General features: G+C 39.3%; 1 protein-coding gene across 1 annotated transcript in view; it reads right to left on the bottom strand.

The window, feature by feature from the left end:
- The window catches only part of tmem198ab (transmembrane protein 198ab), a 36,338-nt gene extending 14,416 nt beyond the window's left edge, over positions 1-21,922 (bottom strand). Inside the window, exon 1 of the mRNA XM_067459286.1 lies at positions 21,497-21,922. The gene's annotated coding sequence lies outside the window, so the exon portion shown is untranslated. The remainder of the gene's footprint in view (positions 1-21,496) is intronic.
- Between the last annotated feature and the right edge of the window lie 1,505 nt (positions 21,923-23,427).

The raw sequence follows: 23,427 nt of genomic DNA, 5'->3' as shown, positions 1-23,427 counted from the left end.
GTACATTCCATGTGTCCTGAGTCAGTTCACTCATCTGTTTTCTGAATATAAACCAGACTTCTCTGAAAGAGATGATTTTCCATTGTAATCCTGCTCATGTCCAAAAGAGAGTATCTGGTTCAATGACCTGGTCGGCAACAAGCTGACAACTCTACAAATGTTTGATAGTTGACTGAAATGTAGATTTTTTTAAAAGGGTACATACCACAGAGTTTCTGCCAATCTCATGTTAATAATGAGTACCTATAGAGTAGTATTGCATCCTTCACATCTCCAAAGTGTCTTTAGTTTGATCATATTTATAAAAGACAGATACGCTGTAGGCCTACCGATTCTTTCGCCAAACTGTGCAGTGGGCGGAGCTAAAGAGTCATGAACGCACACAAACGGCATTAACCCTGGATAACTTTCAATTCACTATATGTTTGTGTTGTTTACATAATTACATTACATCTTCTTAACGTAAGAGCATATAATTTAAACAACACAAACATATAGTGAATTTAAAGTTATTGAATTGAAAGTCAGCTTTCACATTACCAATTTTTCATACAAACTGTGCCCTGTTCTGAATTAAACTGCCAGTATAAAAACTCCCTTTATTTTTATTCTTAAAAAGAGAGAAATCACTACTTATTCAGATTTTTTATGTTTAGGCTTAAGAGACATGAACTAGTTCTTTGAAAAACATCTGTGACCTTTGATACATGTCTAGTCTTCATGTTCTGAGTATGGTTTCACTAATAATAAACGTACATTTGCATAAAGCATGCATATTTGTCCATACCCATGTTGATTAACAACTTAAAAACACATACATTTAAGGTACATGTAGAAATGATAAAAATGTGTGATTAAATTGCGATTAAATATTTTAATCGATTGACATCCCTACTTTTTTTCTTTAGTTAGAAAATAAGAAGAAATTAGCAGTTTAGAAGAATTTTATTCTTAAAGGGGGGGTGAAATGCTGTTTCATGCATACTGAGCTTTTTACACTGTTAAAGACTTGGATTCCCATCCTAAACATAGACAAAGTTTCAAAAACTAATGTTGGGACGTTTGATTAAGTATTTCTGTGTCAAAAATACTCCTTCCGGTTTCTCACAAGTTTCGGAGAGTTTTTTTCGAGTATGGCTCGGGTTGACATCGATAGAGCGGAAGGTCCTGGTATGGGTCGTACGGGCTCTTCTCCCGGTAGGGTGCGCGCGCGTGACTAGAGCGAGAGAGGAAATGCACGCCCATAAACACTCGCTCAGGTGCAGATCCACTTGTCCGTGAACACTTATGTCGTTACAGTCCGCGCCGTGCTCCACTTTATTCCTATGGTTGACGTCGAGCGACTTCAACACTTCAGCACAGCATTCCGGGAAGGCAGCGCTGCATTTGAACCGATTTGAACGCAGAAATGACGGGAAGCTTCACAACATTACGCTTTAGTCTCGTCGCAAAGTGGATTTCCATGGTCACTGCTGTCACAGGACTTCACCAAATCATACCAAAGAAGTGTGTTTTTGACGGAGCGGTCCCAGCGATAAAGGTTTGGTCCTGCTTTGGAAGCAGCCAGTGAGTAAACTGCTTCAAATGTCTATGCTGTTGGTCACGTGAGTAAACATCAGTAAACGACATGATCGCATTCTTCTTCATTCAAATGCGCTAACGGACTCCATTGTTGTTCTATGTATAACGTTACACAAGTCTGACGTGCAAAACCCTTTTGCTTGCTACTGCTAAGGTTTAGTCGCATACAATAGTCCATAAACTGAATCATGTCCTCATAAACTGCGAGTAAACACACACAAATGTTGACAGGCCACTAAATACAGTACATACCACAGAGACGGACGTCCTGCTGTTGCTGTTTCTCCTGTTCAATTTATTTCAGCCTCCGAATCAGATTCTGGATCATATCTGTATTAGCTGAATCCGATCGATAGCCATGGGTTTCTCCACGCTTGATGACGTCACCGCTTTGTGTGCGCTCGTCATTCTTTAGCTCCGCCCACACGATACGCCTCCAGGGGTTCGGTTTTTTCCGGAAAGACTCAGTACAGACTATTTTTCTTTTATAAATATAATAAAACTAAAGACTTTTCAGAGATATGAAGGATGCAATACTACTCTATAGGTACTCAAGATGGACATGAGATTGACTGAAACTGAGTATTTCACCCCGCCTTTAAGAATGTTTTGTGAATCCAGCCCCTGCCCTCTATAATATCAGCAACACACCCATCAAATATACTTGTCAGTCAACCACTAGGCTAATGCTTGAACTGATTCAGTGATATTCATGAACAAATAATTCAGTCTTTTGAACGGCTTTAACTGCTTCGGAAAAGACCTGACCTGAAATGAATATGTTTGTTTTTATTTATTTATTTTAAATCCATTGCTATTGACTAGTCAATCTTTATTAGTGACATTGAATTGGTGATATTGAATAATTTATTGACTAAATGGAATCATGTAATCTAGAATTTTTTTATCTGTACTTCAAAGCGTATTAACTCGGAGCCAAAAAAAAATGTATTTTGGTGTGTGCGTTTTGTGTGTGTGTGTGTGTGTGTGTTTTCTAAAAACCCTTTAAGTGAAGCTGTATCTCTAACTTCATCCCCTTTAAAGCAAAGCTGCAATAGCTATAAAACCTGTGCCGCATTCATTCTGCAGTGTTATGTACAGGCGTTTCTGAATGCAAAAACGCATTCTATTTAACATGTCTGATCTGTTGGGCATGGACCTAAAACAACTTAATTATAGAGGACTTTCTTAAGACAGACAAGTCAACTAGTCATTCAGAAAACCAACTAAGGAGTAGATTATGAAACTATGTAGGTCTACATATCCCTAGCCCATAATTCCCCTGAAGCCAGTCTGAGTTGAATGTGAGAATTCTTCATTCGGCTACACTCCCTCCCTATTTTCTCCTCTTCTCTGTCATACAAAGCACATACCTTAGTAATTATCTTTAGCATAGGGATAATCAAAGCTCTGTTTACGTCAACCCCCATGTGGCTGAGAATCCCTGCCAAACCAAACTACAATCGAGCATAAAAAAGAAAAACAGCCATATTCTACTCATTTTACATCAATAGATCACATTATCCAGAAAGATGTCCAAAAGTAATGACCTTCCACTTCCTGTCTGTGACCATAACAATGAAAAGATGCAACCCTTATCAGCTCTGGGCCAGACAGCATTGACCAATAGTAAGGCAGCCTCCCCCTCCATAGCAACAGACTAGGATCCAATCAGAGTCATTCTAGCTTGTGGCATTCTAGCTAGCTTGTCTAAGTGTTGCTGTAGCTTCATCATCACAACCTGAGGAGCTAAAAGAACTGACCACAATGCCCTCATATAAGCTTTTACAAATTTACACTATACTCTCCTGAACATTTAAACTCAAGTTAAGTACACATCAAGCACTAGTCAAAGGACATACACTATATTGCTAAAAGTATTGGGAAACCGATCCAAATAATTGAATTCAGGTGTTCCAATCACTTCCATGGCCACAGATGTATAAAAATCAAGCACCTAGGCATGCAGACTGCTTCAACAAACATTTGTGAAAGAATGAATCGCTCTCAGGAGCTCAGTGAGTTCAAGGGCGTGTAATTTTGTGATAGGTTGCCACCTGCGCAATTAGACGATTTGTGAAATTTTCACAGCTACTAAATATTCCATGGTCAACTGTTAGTTGTTACATTACTTGCCGAATGGCATTGTGTCAAGTGTAAAGTTTGGTGGAGGGGGATTATGTTGTGGGGTTGTTGTTCAGGGGCTGGGCTTGGACACTTACTCCGCATTCACACGGGGCGTAGGCGTTAACGCTTGACGGAGGGCGTGGCTAAAGCTGGGTGCTGACGCGATCGTCATAGTGTCATAGCCTCACAACTCAATATAAAAACCCAGCGGATAAAGAACGGGATGTTATTAAAGTTCGTGTGTATGTAAAGGCAGGTGTCCCAAAACTTTTGGCAATATAGTGTATATATTCTATTGATATGTAAAGATGTAAAGAACTGTTTGCCGAAGATTCTTTTACTTTACTTTTTACTCAGCAGACCATTGCAAGGCAATACCATCAAACACCATTTAGAACTCACTCAGAAGGGCCCTTCAAAATGACTGCTTCTAAAAGATGAAAGCTTTAAAACAATCCCATAATTCCCTTTACATGCTAGAAAATGAACCATGCTAACAGAAGTTATAAAAAAATAAATATATGAATAATCTTAATAAATACAAATAAATAGCTATAATATACAGTAAATAACTATAACTATGGGGTCCAGTAGGATTCTTTTTAAAGTTACTGCTTTTATTCAGAAAAAGGATGCATTGTCATAAACCATTTCTATTTCAAATAAAAGCTGTTTGTTTGAACTTTCTGTCATCAAAGTTTCCTATAAAGAAAAAGTGTTTTTAACATTGATAACAAGAAATGTTTATTAAGCACCAAAACAGCATATTAGAATGATATCTGAAGAGGAGAGTGAAATGAGTTACACTGTTGTGGTTTCTAATGCTTTTTGAAACTGCCATTTTCTAGAGGTTACCTGAGGTCACAGGGAAGACCACATTCAAAAGACAACACCTGTTTATTGACCGTGTTAATATCATGACCTCTGGAGTGTCTTGCCCCGTCTGTTGTTGGCCAGCAGGGTGGACACTTGTAACCACGGTAACCTAATCTGACACAGCTGTTAAGAGCGGTCTGGCTTCGATTTATCCCATTGTTTCAGTTTGCCTTCCCTTTGCTCCCACTTTATTTTGTTCTTCCTCTCTTGCTGTTCTCCTCTAAAGCTCATTAATTACTTCCATCTGCGTCCGTTTACTTCAACTTGCACTTCTTTCCATTTAAACGGAGAAGCTTTGCATTCACCATCTTCATTTCCTGGAGATGGTTTAGTGGATTTGGACACCTGTGCTTCGGTTTCACCTAAACGCTCTCCGAGTTGCCTCCATGTCACAAGCTTGTGTTTATCTGTCCTTTAGAGCAACAACATAATCAAATTACTGACAAAAACTACACGATTAATCGCCCGCTGGTCCAACATTAGCCACCTGGCCCATTCCATCCCAGGAAACATCCCCGTTTAAATAACCATCCAATTTACCTTACACCACTGAAAAGCTGAGCACTCAATGAGATTAAATCCCTAGCTTTTGTTCATTGTCCTTTCCATTCTCTTATTTCCTTTGACAAACTGAAATACACTCCAGTCGACAAACTGAAATACACTCCAGTCTTTACTGTTCAGCATCCTTCTCCCAAGGGGAGCCTACAAGGTTAGCACAAACAATGTGTAATGTCCAACAGAGAGAGTGGCTGTTCTTTTTGAACAGAAGTCAATTAGAAAATGCATCTTTGTGTGCTGAAAAAAAAACTGCTTTGGTGGGAACACAGCTTAACACTTACTAAATTGACTGATACGACAGATGAAGATGTTGTCACCTCCTCATTACCTGAGAAATTATCTGGTTTAACTAGCATTGTAAACTGCTCTAGTATTTTAACCCAAGACAGAATATAGTTTTTTTAATGGAACTTGAGAAAACCTATCAGATAACGAATGGAACCATGGTTCCCTGAAAAGGGGAATGAGACACTGCGTCCTAAGATGCTTTGGGGAACGACTCCAGAGTGACCAGTGTCTGAAGCACGCGTCTAAACTCGTCAATAACATTAGCCGGCGACAGCCTATGATGTCACTTACTACCGTGCGACCACAGTAAAAAAGGGCACCTGTAGTACACGTCAACAACTTATGTCTGAACACAACGTGGGCAGACATCCCCAAAGCATGGCAACAAAACAGCGCTTTTTCCTTCTCAGGGAACCATGGTTTGTTTCCTTTTTTGGGAACCAAAAAAAAAAATCGTAGTTTTTCCCCCCGAAAATTCCAGGTGTGACTCGCGTTATTACGGCCTTATTGAAAATCAGCTGTGTGCCACTATTCCCTTAAACTGTGTCCATTAATGCAGATTGTCTGTCATTCTTACTGTTTGAGTAAAGATAAAGGATGGAGCAAGATTTGTTTTGCAAACTTTGGACAGCACATTCCAGGGCCCGGTTTATGGCTGGGCCCCTCTCTGTCCATAACAGTGGACAAAGGTTTGCTACATTTATATTGGACCTTGGTTGATTAACACAAACAAACTGTCTAACGCCATCAGATAAAGATGATAGAACAACAGCCAGACACCTCTTGGAGGGCAAGATGACGACCTCTGGTACCAAGCCCAGGAAGGAAAGGACTTCTCTGATCCACATGCAGTGTCTGCCCTTTACCCATCTAGAAAATGATCCCTAATGTCCTGGTCTGTGACTGCCATAAAAACTCCTCAGGACCTTAGCAGTAGTGGGTGAAACAAAGAAAGACCACAAAGATCCATGCAAATCAACTACAGTGAGGCAAAAAAGTATTTAGTCAGCCACCAATTGTGCAAGTTCCCCCACTTGTTGCAAGTTCTTCTCATCAATTATGAGAGGCCTATAATTTTCATCATAGATACACTTCAACTATGAGAGACAGAATGAGAAAAAAAACCCAGAAAAGCGGAAATCATAATAAAAGTCCCATTTCTCGCGAGGCGGGTGTTTGTGTAATAATCGCTCCAGCAGCCGTGCTCAGCTCCACAACACTCGGCCCTGCTCTGCTTCATAATGTTAATAACCGCATTCATGAACCTGATTTCTGCCAGAGTCCTATTTTCCACCAGCTGTGAGGTGAAGACCACATGTCCCAAGATGGTGCACTCAAACTTGGCATCATCAAACTACGCCTTTGTTTTGAACTGGCGACATCTAGTGGACAGAAAGTTGCATAGTGCACCTTTAAAATAGAATTTGCATCCACAGAAAACTACAGTAAAATGTATTTAAATCTCTTTACAGAAAGATTTTTGCAGGTTTAATAAAATGTTATTTAATAACAGTAGCTAGTCAAAAGCATATTTCCAGTAGCCTATGCGCCCCAAACATCCTTGGTAATCCTTGGCAAACACTCAAAATGTGTAGGGAGGTAGAGAGATATTTGTTGATAAGCACTTCCTGAACCCCATCTATTTTGCAGAATTCAAAAAACTTGCACACCGGCAAGATGATTTTTTATATTGTGAATAGTGTCTCGCTTTTTATCCGTGATCAAATTCGACATTTAGTGCGGCAGTAGTATCTACACCTGCATCATTTTATGATTGGTGGCAACCGACATTGGGACATTTGGGTTAGTTCACCCAAAAATGAAATTGATGTCATTAATGTCGTTCCACACCCGTAAGACCTCCGTTCATCTTCGGAACACAGTTTAAGATATTTTATAATTTAGTCCCAGAGCATATGCAGTCTATGCACACTATATATACTATGTCCAGAAAGGGAATAAAAACATCATCAAAGTAGTCCATATGTGAAATCAGATGGTTAATTGGAATCTCTTGAAGCGTCAAAAATACATTTTGGTCCAAAAAAAATAAAAACTATGACTTTATTCAGCATTGTCTTCTCTTTCCTCAAATAAATATTCAATTGGTCATGAATCAGTGAATCGATCAGTGATTGTGATCGCCAATGTCGCGTGATTTCAGCAGTTTGACACAATCCAAACTGCTGAAATCACGTGACATTGGCCATTAATGAGTCATTAATGACATGAATTTCACTTTTGGGTGAACTAACCCTTTAAGGTGCAACATTGCCAACTACTAGATTAAAGTGTTAACCAGGTAAATTACTGGTGCTGGATTATTTACTATATTATCAAATTTGTAGAATTAACATGATATCAATATTTAAAAAAATGAAGGAGTCATGAAATAAGAATCAAAATGTTCTTGATATTTACACATTTAAGAGCAACTGATTCCAGACTGATTCATGCATGAATAATTCCAGGCACAGTCATTTGTTTGTATGCGTTTGATGATGTACTGAATGAGTGGCACTATGTGAGTGGTATTTGACCACAGAAGCAGATCCGGCACCACCTGTTACACCCCCTACAAGCTGTCCTTACCCGACAGCGGGACCTTGTCTGTGGGCTACGTTCTCTCACGACTCCCTTAGTCACCCACACCCAACACCAATCATCTATTAAGCAGCCCACCTACAGCACCGTCAGCATGCGTTGGCTACAGATATGTTGTGTGTTTTAGGCAGTGTCGTGTTTGGAAAGAATTCAGTTCCTGAATAATTTGGCTGATGGGTTGAACAGTGTGTATGTTCATCGGAGCACAGGGTTCCAGCCTGATGCGTCACCCTGCTACAAAATCAGTGTGTATCATTGTGTTGTCTCATTGTTTTCCATATCTTATCCAGCCTCCAGATTGTTTCTCTACTCTGCCAACTCTTTATCCAGTTTTGCTCATGAAATGCATACTTTCTTGATTCGCACTCTGTTTGTTCCAGTACTGTGTGCTACTCTCAGTGTGTTGCAAAATGTCAGAAAAGCATCTGTCCAGCTGTAAACCTCAATCATATCCTCCCACAAGTGCCAAAAACTACACCCCACCACTCTATCTTTCTCTTACATAAACATTTACACAGTTTCTTTGTCTTATCCAATTTTAAACACACACACATTTTATATCATATTTGCACAGACATGGAAGCACCCGCTCATTCACACATAGTGCTCAACACACCACCATCCTAATGATAATCCTCTACTAGCAGATTTTCCTATTTTCATGAATCAGAAGGTGCTCTTTGGCAACTAAAATAGCCTGGCGTGTCAGCCAAACCCTGCAGGGGCTGTTTTTCTCTCATCCCATTGCGGTTAGGACACTGCCAAACAACCATCGTGGAGTTACAGAATTCCACTCCGGAAAAGATCATTGTGAGTGAATGTGTGTGTGTGTGTGTGTGTGCGCGTGTGTGGGTGGGTGAACCTGGAACACTGCCAGCGGAAGAAAGCCGGGTAGAGAATAGAGAGGACGGAATAAAAAAAAAAGCAGGAAAAAATGAGATTGATGAAATGCAATGAGCAAAACAAAAGAGAGAAGACTGGTGATTTTTAAATGGAGTACAAGAGACTGTGAGGAATAGAAGAATTGATAAGAGGAAGAGTTAGTGTGTGTAGGGGAAAAAAAAAAAAATGGAAGCCTCTCTTGCATAACTCCTTCATAATGGATCAGTCATGCTCCGCTCATTCTGTTCATGTGTCGCCTGCAGTATCTGCTGACGAAGGGGGAAAGGAACCCACAGCCTGGTTGTGCAGAGAACTAGAAAATGGAGTCAGATGAAACATTTCACAACTCTTCAGACTGAGATCTGACCAAGGACCCATTTACATGACACCGTTTTCAACTGAAAGCAGTTTTTTTTTTATGACTGCCATTTTGGGGGGCCTGTAACAACAAACTTTTGAAAACGGATTTTAAGTGTACATTAAAAAAAATCAGAGCTCTTGGACAAAAATAAAATTAAAAAAAATTTTCTATAAGAGAAAAAAATAGGCGCGAATTATTATATTATGTAATAGTGCCACAAAAGAATAACAAGTTTTTAAAATATTGGATTATAACATGATGTGTGATGGATAATTATGCATATATTTAGCAAAGTGCCCCTTTCTATGGTTATTTTTCTAGCTGACTAATGAGTTTATGAGCATTGAATGGCTTTTCTGAGGAAAATTTGAGGGATCTGTCAGGCCACATCAAACAACATTTATTGCTTGTATTTTATGATAAAATGAATCGACAGAACTTGAAAGCTGAAAGTTAATTGTTAACTAAAATTTACAAACACATTAACAGTGGCATTTTAAAGGTGACAGTTAAGTATGAATCTTCCTGCGATTATGAATGTCTGTGCTACTAATAATGTGAAGTTCAGGCAGTAACAGAAAACAGCAACGATTAAAACAGATTTTTCATTTGGAAAGCTAATGCTCGCAGTCCCCATGCATATTTTGCCGTTTAAACTCAGTGAGTATTTTTTCCAGGTGACTTTGTACACAACAAAAAATTTGATGGCAACTCATCACAGAACATGCAGTTAAAAAGGCACAGAATTTATCATCATAACATGGCAATTTATATGGTCGCCAGTGGAAATGTCATCAAAAATATCACTTGCAAATTTAAATTTTTGGTCGCAAATATGACCGTTTTAGTCTGGAGCCCTGATTATTGTCTCAATATGAACAACAAAAACGCAAATTTTAAAAATGGTGACCATGCTTTGATTGTATTACGCATTCAATCAACAGGGGCTAGTTTCTTTAGTAGTTTCTTTACAAAGTGATATAATACGCAAATAACAGTATAATACAGCATTTTCATTGTTTTTGTGGATCCGGGCGAATGGGGATCAATTTGACACTTGACACAACTTTGACAATTTGTGCCGCACAAGCCCTGAAAAGTGAAGCCCAAAAGTTGAGCGCCCCCAGGTGGCTGGATGCAGTATAAGTCATAAACCCCGCCCTCAGCATTTAATGGAATGAGATGCAAGACAAACTAAACAATCAAATTGCACTTCAAATATTTTTTTTTCAAAGACGGTTTCTATCATTTTAGGTAGCTTTTAATCACACTGATGTCAGTTCAAGCATGTTTTAAAAAAGTTTGGTTTTAGTTGATGCTATAAAAACAGGGGTGTGACATCATGATTGACAGCTGAGATTAGCATCACCAACAGACTTTTTTTGGGAGCTTTGGGAGGAGATTGGAGCTTTAACTTCAATTTCCATAACGGTTTATTTCACACCGACATAGAGCAGTAAACTGTACTAACTGATTCTGCGGCAGTGTGGGCCGGGCCTTGATACCGCGCAAGACGTCAGTGCCATATTGAGACATCGGCGTCTTTTCTACAACGGAAGAGAGTTAAGTTGAGTCGTTCGTATGTGAAAAATGCAAAGGAAAAACGGTTCAGTTTTTAGTACATCGTTGTTGTGTAAACGTGCCTTAAAATTCATTAAAGTGGACAATAACTTATTTTAATAACAATAACTGTTTCTCTGGACGACAAGGAAATTAACCTCATGTGCTAGAATTCTAAACGGCCAAACTCTGGAGGCTCCAGTGAGGACATACTTTTGGCACCACATGACTTGGTCTACAGGAAACACATTGCATAAAAACAACAAAATGAACTTCAAAGCCTTTTTTTTTTTTTTTTTTTTAATTCACAAAAAAAAATTAAAAGCAGATGACTAGCATAGAGGCTGTCCTGCCGTATCATTGCCTTTCACAGGGCCCATCACTCTAATCACTCATCAAACTACCACAGGTAATGAAAGCAATCTGTTACTCCAGAAACCTTCTGGTGTCTTCTGGATTGAATTTTAGGCTCCTCTGGTGTCAGAGCTGTAATCGTACCCACAGGGACGGTCACGTAAGAACAGCTACAGTAAAAAACAGAGAGAGGTCACATTAATGTAACACAACAGAGGCTTGTGTCATGTGCAACAAATGTTTATAGAATCACTTGAAAAATAAAGGTGCAGCTAACAAGTAAAGGTGCAGTTAATAAAACTATTCTTAATGCAGATGGCATGGTTAACAAGGCACAAATTTGTCTAGTTCCAGTTGGGTGATTACTGTCCTTAGCAAGTAACAGTAATGGACATTCTGTTAAATTTGTCATCAAATAAATGTCCAGGGGCAATACTAGTAGGATTAAACCAGATTATTCCAGGCAAACGGGGTGAGGTTACAGATTTGACGCACGGGAAACATACCTGACACGGAAAAAAAAGAGAAAGAAACAGGCTTTCCTCAGATTACCACACCAGATTTCACTACAATGCTTGCTTGGCTCTGACAGAGAACTAAACAAAAGATGTTGAGCTATTCTACTATAACTCAACACAAATAAGTTATGGCATTGCTCAGACCACTGAATATCACAGCCAGCTAGGGAAGAGATTTGTAGTAAACAGACTTGATGAGTGATGACAGGCCTTAGATGGGGAAGCTACTAGTCTAATATACACAAGGACATCAGATCCCCACATAATTAAATAAACACATTCAGTTTATTTAAGGCTTCATTAATTCTGAATCAGACTGAAATACATTATTCTATATTAGGGGTGGGTGATATGACCATCAGAATCATATAATCAAGAAACGATTACTTTTATTTCACGATAACGATATACACTCAAAAAACATTACTTATTTACTTAAAAAAGAAGCTTCAAGAGTAATTTTTTACGAATAATGTAGTTATATAAACAAAATAAATTTAAGATGAATTTCTTTGAGAAAACAAATAATTTAAATTTGTCACTTTTACATAATATGTATGTGCAGTTTACTTAGTAATGTTTACATTTATAAATATTTATTATGTTAGGTTAGTTTACCGTATTAAATTAACAATTTGTTCTACAAGTGTAAGTGGAACATTTTTAAAGGGGGGGTGAAACACTCAGTTTCAGTCAATTTAATGTCAATCTTGAGTACCTATAGAGTAGTATTGCATCCTTCATATCTCCGAAAAGTCTTTAGTTTTATCATATTTATAAAAGAAATATAGGCTGTACCGAGTCTTTCTGGAAAAAAACGAGCGCCTGGAGGCGTATCGTGTGGGCGGAGCTAAAGAATCACAAGCGCGCAAAGCGGTGACGTCCTCAAGCGTGGAGAAACCCATCTATCTCAGCTAATACAGATAATGATCCACAATCAAATCTGAGGCTGAAATAAACTGAACAGGAGAAACGGCAACATCAGGACGTCCGTCTCTGTGGTATGTAAGTTACTGTATTTAATGGCCTCTCCACATTTCTGTGTCTTTACTCGCAGTGTATGAGGACATGATTCGGTTTATGGACTATTGTATGCGACTAGACCTTAGAAGTAGCAAGCAGAACGGTTTTGCACGTCAGACTAGTGTAACGTTATACAGAACAACAATGGAGTAACCGTTAGCGCATTTGAATGACGAAGCACGCGATCGTGTCGTTTACTGATGTTTACTCATGCGACGGTAGCCAATAGCAGAGACATTTGAAGTTGATTTACTCACCGGCATCTTCCAAAGCAGGACCGCTCTGTCAAAAACACACTTCTTTGGTATGATTTGGTGAAGTCCTGTGACAGCAGTGACCGTGGAAATCCACTTTGCGACGCGACTGAAGCGATGCCTTGAAGCTTCCCGTCATTTCTGCGTTCAAATCGGTTCAAATGCAGCGCTGCCTTCCCGGGGCGCGACATAAGTGTTCACGGAGGACTGGATCTGCACCTGAGAGACTGTTTACAGCGTGCATTTCCTCTCTCTCGCTCTAGTCACACGCGCGCGTGCGCACCCTTCCGGGAGAAGAGCCCGTACAGCCCATACAAGGACCTTCCGCTCTATTTAACGTCAATTAGACCCATACGAAAAAAACTCGCCAAAACTTGTGAGAAACCGGAAGGAGTATTTTTAACACAGAAATACTCCATCAAACGTCCAACATTAGTTTTTGAAACTTTGTCTATGTTTAGGATGGGAATCCAAGTCTTTAAAGGTGTAAAAAGCTCAGTATGCATGAAACAGCATTTCACCCCCCCTTTAAATAAACATATTTTTAGAAGCAAAATGCAAAAAATAACTCTTTGGACAAAATCAATTTAATTGAGGGCAGGAACTTGAGGGCAGGAACAGGAAGTTCTGTTGAGGAACTTGAGGGCCTCAACACAAGCACCACTCTTTTGCATAATGGTAACAAAATTACACAAACTCTTCTAAATGTCCAACATAACTAAACATTAAATACTAACGTAAACTAACAACATCTTTCCCTTTACTGAAAAACACATAAAATTGCCCTTTAATCCCTAAATTGTCTCTTCTAATGCAGTATTTTGCGAAGCATGCTGGGAACTACAGATCCATGATAAGTTGACCGAACAAACACTTATTAAGTAAAGCTGTCAATACTCATTTTTAGTAGAAACAGTAGTTTAGTAGTAAATTTAAGTTCATGAGGTAAATGAGTTTTTTAGTAATGTGAACAAGGATGATTTGAGTTCAAGTTACAACAGTGAAAGTTGAGAAAACGATGATATCAACTAGGGGTGTGACGGTTAGTATATAACCGTGAGACCGACGGTTATAGTTAAACACCGTCATTAGAACTCTCAAACCACCAAAACCGTGTTATTAAAATATTTTTAAAAAATAAATAAAAAAAAGATGTACTCTGGGGGGAAATTGGATCAGCTGACGAGGGAAACGGAGGCGGAGTTAGTGGTGCTTCGGAGGCTGCTACTGCTGGAGATGATGCGGGAGAGATCTGTGCAGCACCCCCTACCAAGAAGAGAAATCTTGGAGATCTCCTAATAAATGGAGGTCTGAAATCTCTGCCCCTTTACCGATCAGAGCGCGCGCAGACACGGAGTTAACCCACTATCTCCAAGAACAACCAATTGACTCTACGGCTAATCCACTAGCATGGTGGAGAGACAATGAAACACGCTATCCGCTCTTAGTAAAATTGGCAAATACACTAACATGCTTTACCATGTACACAAACACAACCTGACCGGATTACTTTTGAGTGTGCGTCCTTATACGTACACAGTGCTCGCCGCGCTCACATGCACTAAGCTATAATGTTGACAAGAGAGGGATAAACTTTTTATTTCGTAAGATGTTATATAGATAATGTTGGCATAGCCTGGATGCCAGCCGAACTTAACCCCGCCCACGATTTTTTTAGGTCGAGCAGTTCGGTCTGGCCTCGTTCCATAGAGGAGTAATTATCCCCGAACCGAAACTGTTCGGACCAATGAAATCATCAGGGTGAGCTTTAGACGATGACGGACAGATGATCAACAGTAATGTAATCATCACATCATCAAAGGAGCTTGGATTATATTGTTCAAATCTTAAACAGAGAGCGTGTTTGTATATGCATTCACATTCACAATTTCTCTCAGAAACTGATACTCTGTGTATCATTAAATTCTTTTATTTTTTTACAACACTGGCAAAGATCGCTTATTCCAGCGTCCGTGCAGACAGGGTTGCCAAGTTTTTACAACAAAACCCGCCAACTACTAGCCCTAAACAATAGCTTCTTGGGGGGTTCTCCGAGAAAAAAATGGTGTTTGGGGGGTAAAATGTGTTATTTTGGCAAGGTTGCCTGTTAAAATTCACATTCATGAGTCTATATATCACATAATAGGACTTCGCTTCAACCCGCGGACATAGAAAACAACCTGTGGGGAAAAAAACGCGGACTTAGCAACTCAGTTGCACGTGCATTTGAGCTCTGTTAACGTCACTTCGTTGCTCTGATTGGTTGTAGGTCTATTCAATTGAGGTCTTTCCTAGTTCGGTTGAAACACGCCTCATAATCACAGCCCAATGGAGCAGTTTCAGACTCATATTCTGACTAGAATTGAGTATGACCACGTCAGGCTAGTTGGCATAATGACACGGTCCCTAAACCTACACATGTAAGCAAACAATCAACTACTTGAACTGCGCCTAACATTAGAATTATTTTTTTCTGAGATGATTATTACACTTTACAAAATAAATAGCTTTTATAAAACCGTATAAGTCCCGGTGGCTGTTGAGAGTTGCTATGGCATCCGTAAACAAATTCTAGCTGCTGGAGAAGACGGTGTCGACATCTGATGCGGTAGACAAACTGAAAGCTGTGATGATTGCATAGTGGCACTTCATATCGATTAAGTTGATAACCTGCTGTTTCAAACATTAAGTTAACAATTTATTTTTCCATACAGGCTGTGGCCTGAGTCCTGTTTATGACTGTCAGACTGTTAATGCACCTTTTATTCAAACTAAGTTGCTTAATTGTCCTCCATTGCTTCTTGGACTAATGGTTTAAAGTAATCTGTTTTTAAACAATAATGCTTAAAAATGCATACAAAAACAATAAGCTTTCATGTGTAGCACAGTAACTTCACGTGAGTGTAGACTCACGTAGTAGACTGCGGTCGAGACGATAGTCCAAAATCTCTACCGGTTGATACATTTCTACTAGGGGTGTGCACAAAAGATGATATTTTGATATCATTGTACTTTTTCCCATATTATGAAAGTCAATGGGGTCCTGTTTGGCTACTAACATTCTTCAAAACACAATGCTGACAATGCAAGTGTAATGCTAGTTCAACAAGTGTGCTTGTGCTTGTTGGTATTTAATAAGATTCTACAGTACACGTGGCTTGTGTTAAGTGGATTAATGGTATTATGACCTCAACACACCTTCTCTGTACGCCTTTGTCTTTTCTTTAGCAACAACTCCAGCGCACCTCTCTCAGTCTTTCCAGGTCACTTCTATTGTGTTTAAGGTTTAAGGAATGCCTCCACCTAACCACCTGCGACTGCACACACCATTTCACTCAATATGAAGAAATTACCACATAATCTGAGCTGTTATAACATGGGGATAAACATACAGACTGATCGGGATTTCTCAAGACAAAGCGATGAGTTCGTTTTTCCATTTGCACTGACTTTTTTTGCTTCTATTTAAAGGGATACTTTACCGCTTTTTCATATTAAACCATGTTATTCCCTTAACTAAAACAAGTTGAAACATACCTCTCTCGCCTGAGCGATCTGATAGCATTTAGCTTAGCCCACTAAGCCCAGTTCATTCACTATGGTACCAAAAAGAGACCAAGTTAGAAGAGACCAGACGACCTCCACGTTTTGAGAGTACTTCGACTCAGCGCAGTAAAAAGTCCCGGCTGAAACATCCTCCCTCACTTCTCCCCCTCCCCCCTATTGAAAAAAATGAGAGAGGGAGGGAGAGACGTGAGGGATGTTTTTCAGCCGGGACTTTTTACTGCGCCGAGTCGAAGTACTCTCAGAAGTGCTATTCCACCATACATTATAGTTCTCCTTTTTAATCCACTTAGAAAAGCGCCATGTTTTACTTTATGTCATCATACTTGATCGTTCAACTATTCGTGTACCTGTATTTAAATAGGGAAAACGTGGAGGTGTTTGTTTGCTTCTAACTTGATCTCTGTTTGGTACCATAGTGAATAAACTGGGCTTAGTGGGCTAAGCTAAATGCTATCAGATCGTCACCACGCGTCAGAGAGATTAACTGCACGGACTCAGACGAGAGAGGTGTGTGTCAACTCGTCTTAGTTGAGGTAATAACAGTTTAATATGAAAAAAGCTGTGAAGTATCCCTTTAATAACTCTTTCTTCATGAAAATGCCTGTGAGTCATATATCTGTCACAGTCGGTGGACATCAAAAGGATCCAAGGTCTTTGGTCATTTGGACTTGGAACAAAAGGATCTCCATGTGGCACACACAAGTGAGGACAAAAGATTTGACCAACCAGCTAGAGGCCTGCAAGACAATGAACGGTCTGTTCATCATACACTGCATCCGGGGGAAAATCTTGCTCTGTTTCTGTGTCCATGGAAGTGGAGCCAGCGTAAACAGAGCTAAACCACATCAATATCTGCAGTTTGCAGCAACAATATGCATCTAATTATGACGTCCCAAACATCCGTCACATGGGCAACATATGTTTAGGTTAAATGCTTAAAAAAAAAAAAATGATTCATGTAAAAATGAAGACTAAAGGCACGGTCACGAAAAAGGTCTTTTGGTCTGTCAAAAATGTCAATAGTGTAATAATCTAAAAAGGCATAACTCACACTGAAGTCCATTTTAAACCATGCAGCATGCGGCAAATGGCCGATCAACACCGTGTGACCTTCGAAATGCAGGGAAATCTTTCACCATTCCACGAAATTTGCAGTTGTGTGGATTCAATAATTGACTCAATGACAAGAATTCACCAATAAATGTGACCGTGACTTAAAATGCTGACACGTGTGTACTGATGCTACCTCAATTGAGTGTGATCCCTAGTCTGGTGTCCATATTGACAGGCCAAATCAATACAAATTAATAATTCATCAACATTAATTATACTAACACCTGACAGCAGACCAAGGCATAATGAGTAATATACCAGTAGCCGTTGTAACCTAAGCATATCAATCACAATCTCCCATCCAAACTACTCAAATCTTATGGTGTCACGTGATAGCTCTGCCAAATGTGTCAGTCTTTACAGGAATAGGTCTCCAGCCATAATGAATTAACATTGATTCGATGTGTGCGCTGACATGTAGGACAAATGATGGGGACTGCCCTGGGGGCATCATTTGTGCTGTGCCACTGCTGCTTTACTGTACCACTGCAATCGATGGGTGACATGTGCCAATACAAAACGCTCCTAGGGAACGTCCGCACAGGCTAAAGGCCAAATGACAACATCACACAAATAAAACTGGCAGTGCACGTGCTGACAGTCACTAACTCCTTGAAGCAATCTGCAAGGGAGTAAGTCTGTAAGGCGGCATTTAGACAACATGTGTTTTTGTGGTTAAAACACCACATGTTTTTTTGCATGTAGAGCAAAAAAAAGAAAATGCAAGGTCTAGCCCAGAGACATGTCTTTAAAAAGTTAAACTTTTATACTCGAGATAGACAAGATGCGTGTGTGTGGTCAAAAATGTTGGCCTGTAAATGGCCCAACAGAGGGTTAAAAAAAGCATTGCTGTCAATGAAAGATTTGGTGTGGTATGCATGTACATTTTTTGTAGCATGCACCAACAAAGTCCACAATGCCTGGGAACTCTGATGGGATCAGAGTCAGACCTACAGTAACAAAGAGGACATGATGATAAGATGAAGCAAAGAAACTAATGAACATAACACATCAGGATATGATAGTGGTGCCAGTGACGCGAAATGAAGATGATATGGGAGAAGCCAAATTATTTGTACAGTACATGACACTGATCAAGACCACTGGCCCATTTTTAAGAAAAGCACTGTTTATAAAAGTGATACCAAAGAAAGACTAGATGGAATGTAGTGATATTTGGTTCTCACGGTCCTTTGTTCTGGAATCAGATTACACTGCTTGTGCTCTTTGTTTTTGGTTAGCTAAAAAGAACTGGTTCATAAGGAGAATGTGTTTGGCAATCAGACTACACTGTTCACACTACTGAAGTAATGTTTAATGTTAAGTCAGGAAACATTACCAGAGTACTTTTACACAGTCCATCAACAAACCAAATGAAGCAAAAAATGCGGACCAAAATTTGTTCTTGGAGGGATACTCCACCCAAAAATCATGCCATCCCAAATGTATATGGCTTTCTTCTGTGGAAGATCTGTGGATTTTTTACAAAAATAATCCATCTCTGTGAGGCCATATAACATATTTCCGCATCACTTGTCGCGCAAGTAGCTCAACATGCTGACATTCACAGCACACTGACAGTTGCCCAAAAATAACGGTTTGTAGTAATCGAGACCGGTCTTAAGACCATTTTTGTACTCTGTCTTGTCTTGATTTCAGACTTAGAGGACTCTGGATTTTGTCTCAAGACCCCAACTGCTGGGATGTCACGAAATTGCCAGGGCGTTGTCTGATTTATTTATTAAATTCATTGTGATTGGATGTAAAACGTATTGCTTCTGATGCAAATCATAAACTTATTTGATTTATTCCTTCTGCCGGTTCAGAAAGTAATGAGGGACTGTGTCAAATGTCATCAAAATTAATACAAATGCTCACAAAATTCAAGATATTTTTGCAAAAAAAGTACTTGTATTTAGCCTAGAAATCTAGACGCACCCTAGCGGCAGCAAATCTAATCTGCCGCCAGTATCATCTAGCAACTCTCAATACACTTCTGAGCTGTAAAAACCAAACTCTGGACAGGCCAATCACATCGTGTATAGAGTCGGTGGGCGGGGCTTAACAATGACGGCAGAGTTGCGCTTGCGTGCTTAGTAAACACAGAAGCTGGCGAACGGCGGTCTTTCGAATCAGCTTTGACCGTGACTCTGGAAGACTTGAAGTTAAGCTTTTCTCTGAGAAAAGAACAAAGAACGGCACTGAAGTCATTCTTAAGAAGGGAAGATGTGTTCTGAGTTTTGCCGACCGGATACGGCGAAAGTTTAATCTTTCAACAAGCTCTGTTTCACCTTCGTTGCTCTGGTTGGTTGTAGCGCTATCCTATCGCGTGCAGAGGGAGTTTGAAAGACAACCGTTTATCCCGCCCCCTCAGTTTGAGCCCTGTCAATGGTGAGTTTCCAGACCAAACATCTTGATGTGGGTCTGGCTTGTCAGACTTGTATTAGATCTGGATTTTTATATTATAACGTGATATAATTAAGAATTATTACAAGAGCAAGAGTTGTTTTCACACATTTGTGTATGACTGTAGTGCAACCATTCAATTTTTTTTTTTAAACAATATTCTCAACATTATTTATGCTTTCGGAATTTACTAATTCAGAAGCATCTTCTGTACCAACTCTGCGGTGCAAAGATTGAGTTTTTAATTATTTAATTTGATTGGTAACAGCTGTATAGTGTCTTAATCTAACTATATTTATTGATTAAAATAAGTGATTTCTAAGTTGGTGATGTGGATCTTTATAAATTTAAGGAGTGCTGGTATTGGTCAACACACATTGACTTGGTCTCAGATTAGGTGGTCTTGAGTACTACAACACTAGTTTGTAGTTTAAAACATAAAAAATATTAGTATTGTGTTGTATAGTATTAGTATAGTGTTGACATTAACTGTGGTCTTATATGGATTCCCTTACAGAAAACCCACATGAACTTCACATGTGCAAAAACACATGTGGTCACGTGATCACGTGAAATTCATGTGTTTTTTCTGTAAGTGTTAGCCGTGGTCATTTTGCTTGGTTTAATTTTTTTTTTAAGAGTCAACTTTTAAGGACTTGCATAATGTGAACTCAGAGAGATGGATTTCCCCCTCCTGAAAATCTCAGTTTGTGTTCCACAGATAAAATATGTCATAACAGCATGAGGGTGAGTAGGCTAAATGATTAGAGAATTTTCATTTTTGGGTGGAGTAGCCTATATGCCTTTAATAAAATCAGTTCTCAGTTGCCTTAGATGTCTCTGGTATTGTATGACATGATATCTCTAAATTACAGAATTATACATTCTCTTGGACAAAATGTTTAGTAGACTTGTATACAATAAATTAAAATGAACACATATGAAATACAAGCCAACACACAATATCAAAAAGCAAGTCTAAGTTCACGAGGCTGTCGCATTCAAGTTTGTGTGTGTGGCAAGTCGTGTCTCGTCTGGCATGTCAAACTGCTGCATGTAAACAGGAGTCATAATCACTTTACCCGCAGGTATAACACACATCCATAGAGAACAATAGGTGCAGAGGGGTCGCGTTAAACTAAAACATTGTCATAACATATGATCTTGTAAATCTCATGTATAAACTCATTTGGACTGGGTGCAGATGAGACATTGCGAGTGAAGTAGGCCACGACATCATTTTCTTGATCAGATCGCATTCATAACACGCAAGCAAACCCATCTAACTGGTGTAAAGACATTTACAGTGACACGAGTGTCTGTTGCATGAACAGCAGTGAAAGAACGCTCAAACCAAACCAGCGATTGCCATTCTCGTGTTATTCCGAACAAAGCGTCCAGACGTGGCCATATGCACTTACCCTGATCGCGGTTCAGCATCCTGCTTCTCCCAGATCCCGGTCCCGTGCTTTGGCTTCGCTCGCCCGACAGTCCAATCTCCGGCGAAAGAGCCACATTCCAGTCCTATCGATCAAGCCCTGCACACCTGAGCTCAATCGTCAATATAAAACACTTGTCTGTCCTTACAACAAGCTCCGGAGATGTTCCCAAGGTTCTCTCGACTCCCGGTTGGCTTGTCGTTGGTCGTGGGTGCTGCCAATTAGTCCACGCACCGATTATTGCTTTGCATTTGTGAACAATTCCTCTAAGACTGATAAAGCACAATATTTATACCATGATGTGACGTGACTTCAGTGGGATGACAGTCACTGATCAAAAAGATGCCGAAACAGACATAAATAGTGTTGTTAACTACTGAGTCTGGGGCGGACCGTATTGGCCAGAGCAGGCGGGGTCAGGGAAAGATGTAGGGCACGCGAGTGCTCACTAGCGGAGGATCGTGAATTTGAATGAGCACAGATGCAAATCCCTCGGATTCATTTCGATTAATGGGAATCTCTAAAGCTATTCTTGATACTAACGGGGGGCAAATCTGATATAAAAACAAACCCAATCCATTTCGTATTTAGGTAATCCGTGTGTAATAAACGACTGTCTCATTTAACTGTTCGTTTCAAGAGAATAAATGCAAAACTACAAATCGATACTTTTATACAGAGCAAAACAATTACAGATTATGGAACATTTATTTTAGCCTACTTTGAAGAATAGCCTATAATGGCACAAAAGATTGGATACAAAATCTATGATGTGATAGATTCATTCATCAGATATCAAATGTCACGCTATGTTATTTTCACGTTAATTACTTAAAATATTCCAGTCCAACAAAACAATCCAACAGACGAAGGGATTGGGAAATAATGATGTAGCAATTTGACGAAGAAAGAACAAAAAAGCACTGCTGCCACCTGGTGGAGGATTATGTAAATGGGGTAAAGAGACTTAGGGAATCTGCAGAATGGATTAGTTCACCCAATCGGAACACAAACAGATATGTTAGGCTTTATGGCAGCCTTTACTTTATTTGTATGAAAATGCAATGGAAGTGTTTGAAACAACCCGCAGGGTGAGTAAATTGTGACAGATTGTTCATTTTGAGGGAATTGCCACTTTAAGAGTTATTAGACTGAATACTGCTGAACCCTGTAGCCACCCCTATAGCACATGTGTACACGCACACGCAAGCACGCACACATATCATTGTGGGGACGCTCCATAGACGTAAAGGTTTTTATACTGTACAAACTATATTATATCCCACCCTAACCTTAAACCAATCCATCATAGAAAACTTTCTGCATTTTTACATGTTTCTACATTTACATGAAGTCAGCCGGGATAGAAACAGCAAGGATGCATTCAATTGATCAAAAGTGACAGAAAATACATTTATAATGTTACAAAAGATTTCTAATTTATATGCTGTTTTTTTCCATTCATCAAAGAGTCCTGAAAAAAAGACTGTAGGCTAGGCCTACAGCTGTTTTCAACAATGATGATAATGTTTCTTGAGCTGCAAATCATAACGTTGCTGTTAATTTCAACATTAAAATAGGCTATTAAATAGTAAAGTTAATTTAAATTGTAATAATATTTTACAATATTACATTTTACTGTATTCAGGGTAAAATAAATGTTTCCTTATTATTGTGAGAAATATTGTAAAAATAGGCTATATATTTTTTAAATGACAAGATAACTTTGAAAGGTCGTGTAGGCTATATCAGTAGGCGTAACTGACATCAACAAACAATGTTCTTTTATACAATCGAATGACCCGAGTTTGAAGTTTTCATTTCATAAACAGGTGTCACATAGGTGTAGGCCACAGACAGAAATACACGTCATTTCCATCATTCACCACGTGATGGCGCCATATTCCTGCTAC

This window comes from Pseudorasbora parva, chromosome 12 (genome assembly GCF_024679245.1).
Source record: "Pseudorasbora parva isolate DD20220531a chromosome 12, ASM2467924v1, whole genome shotgun sequence".
Classification (NCBI taxonomy): domain Eukaryota; kingdom Metazoa; phylum Chordata; class Actinopteri; order Cypriniformes; family Gobionidae; genus Pseudorasbora; species Pseudorasbora parva.
Note: the sequence above shows the minus strand (reverse complement) of the source record. Positions and strands in the feature narration are given on the sequence as shown.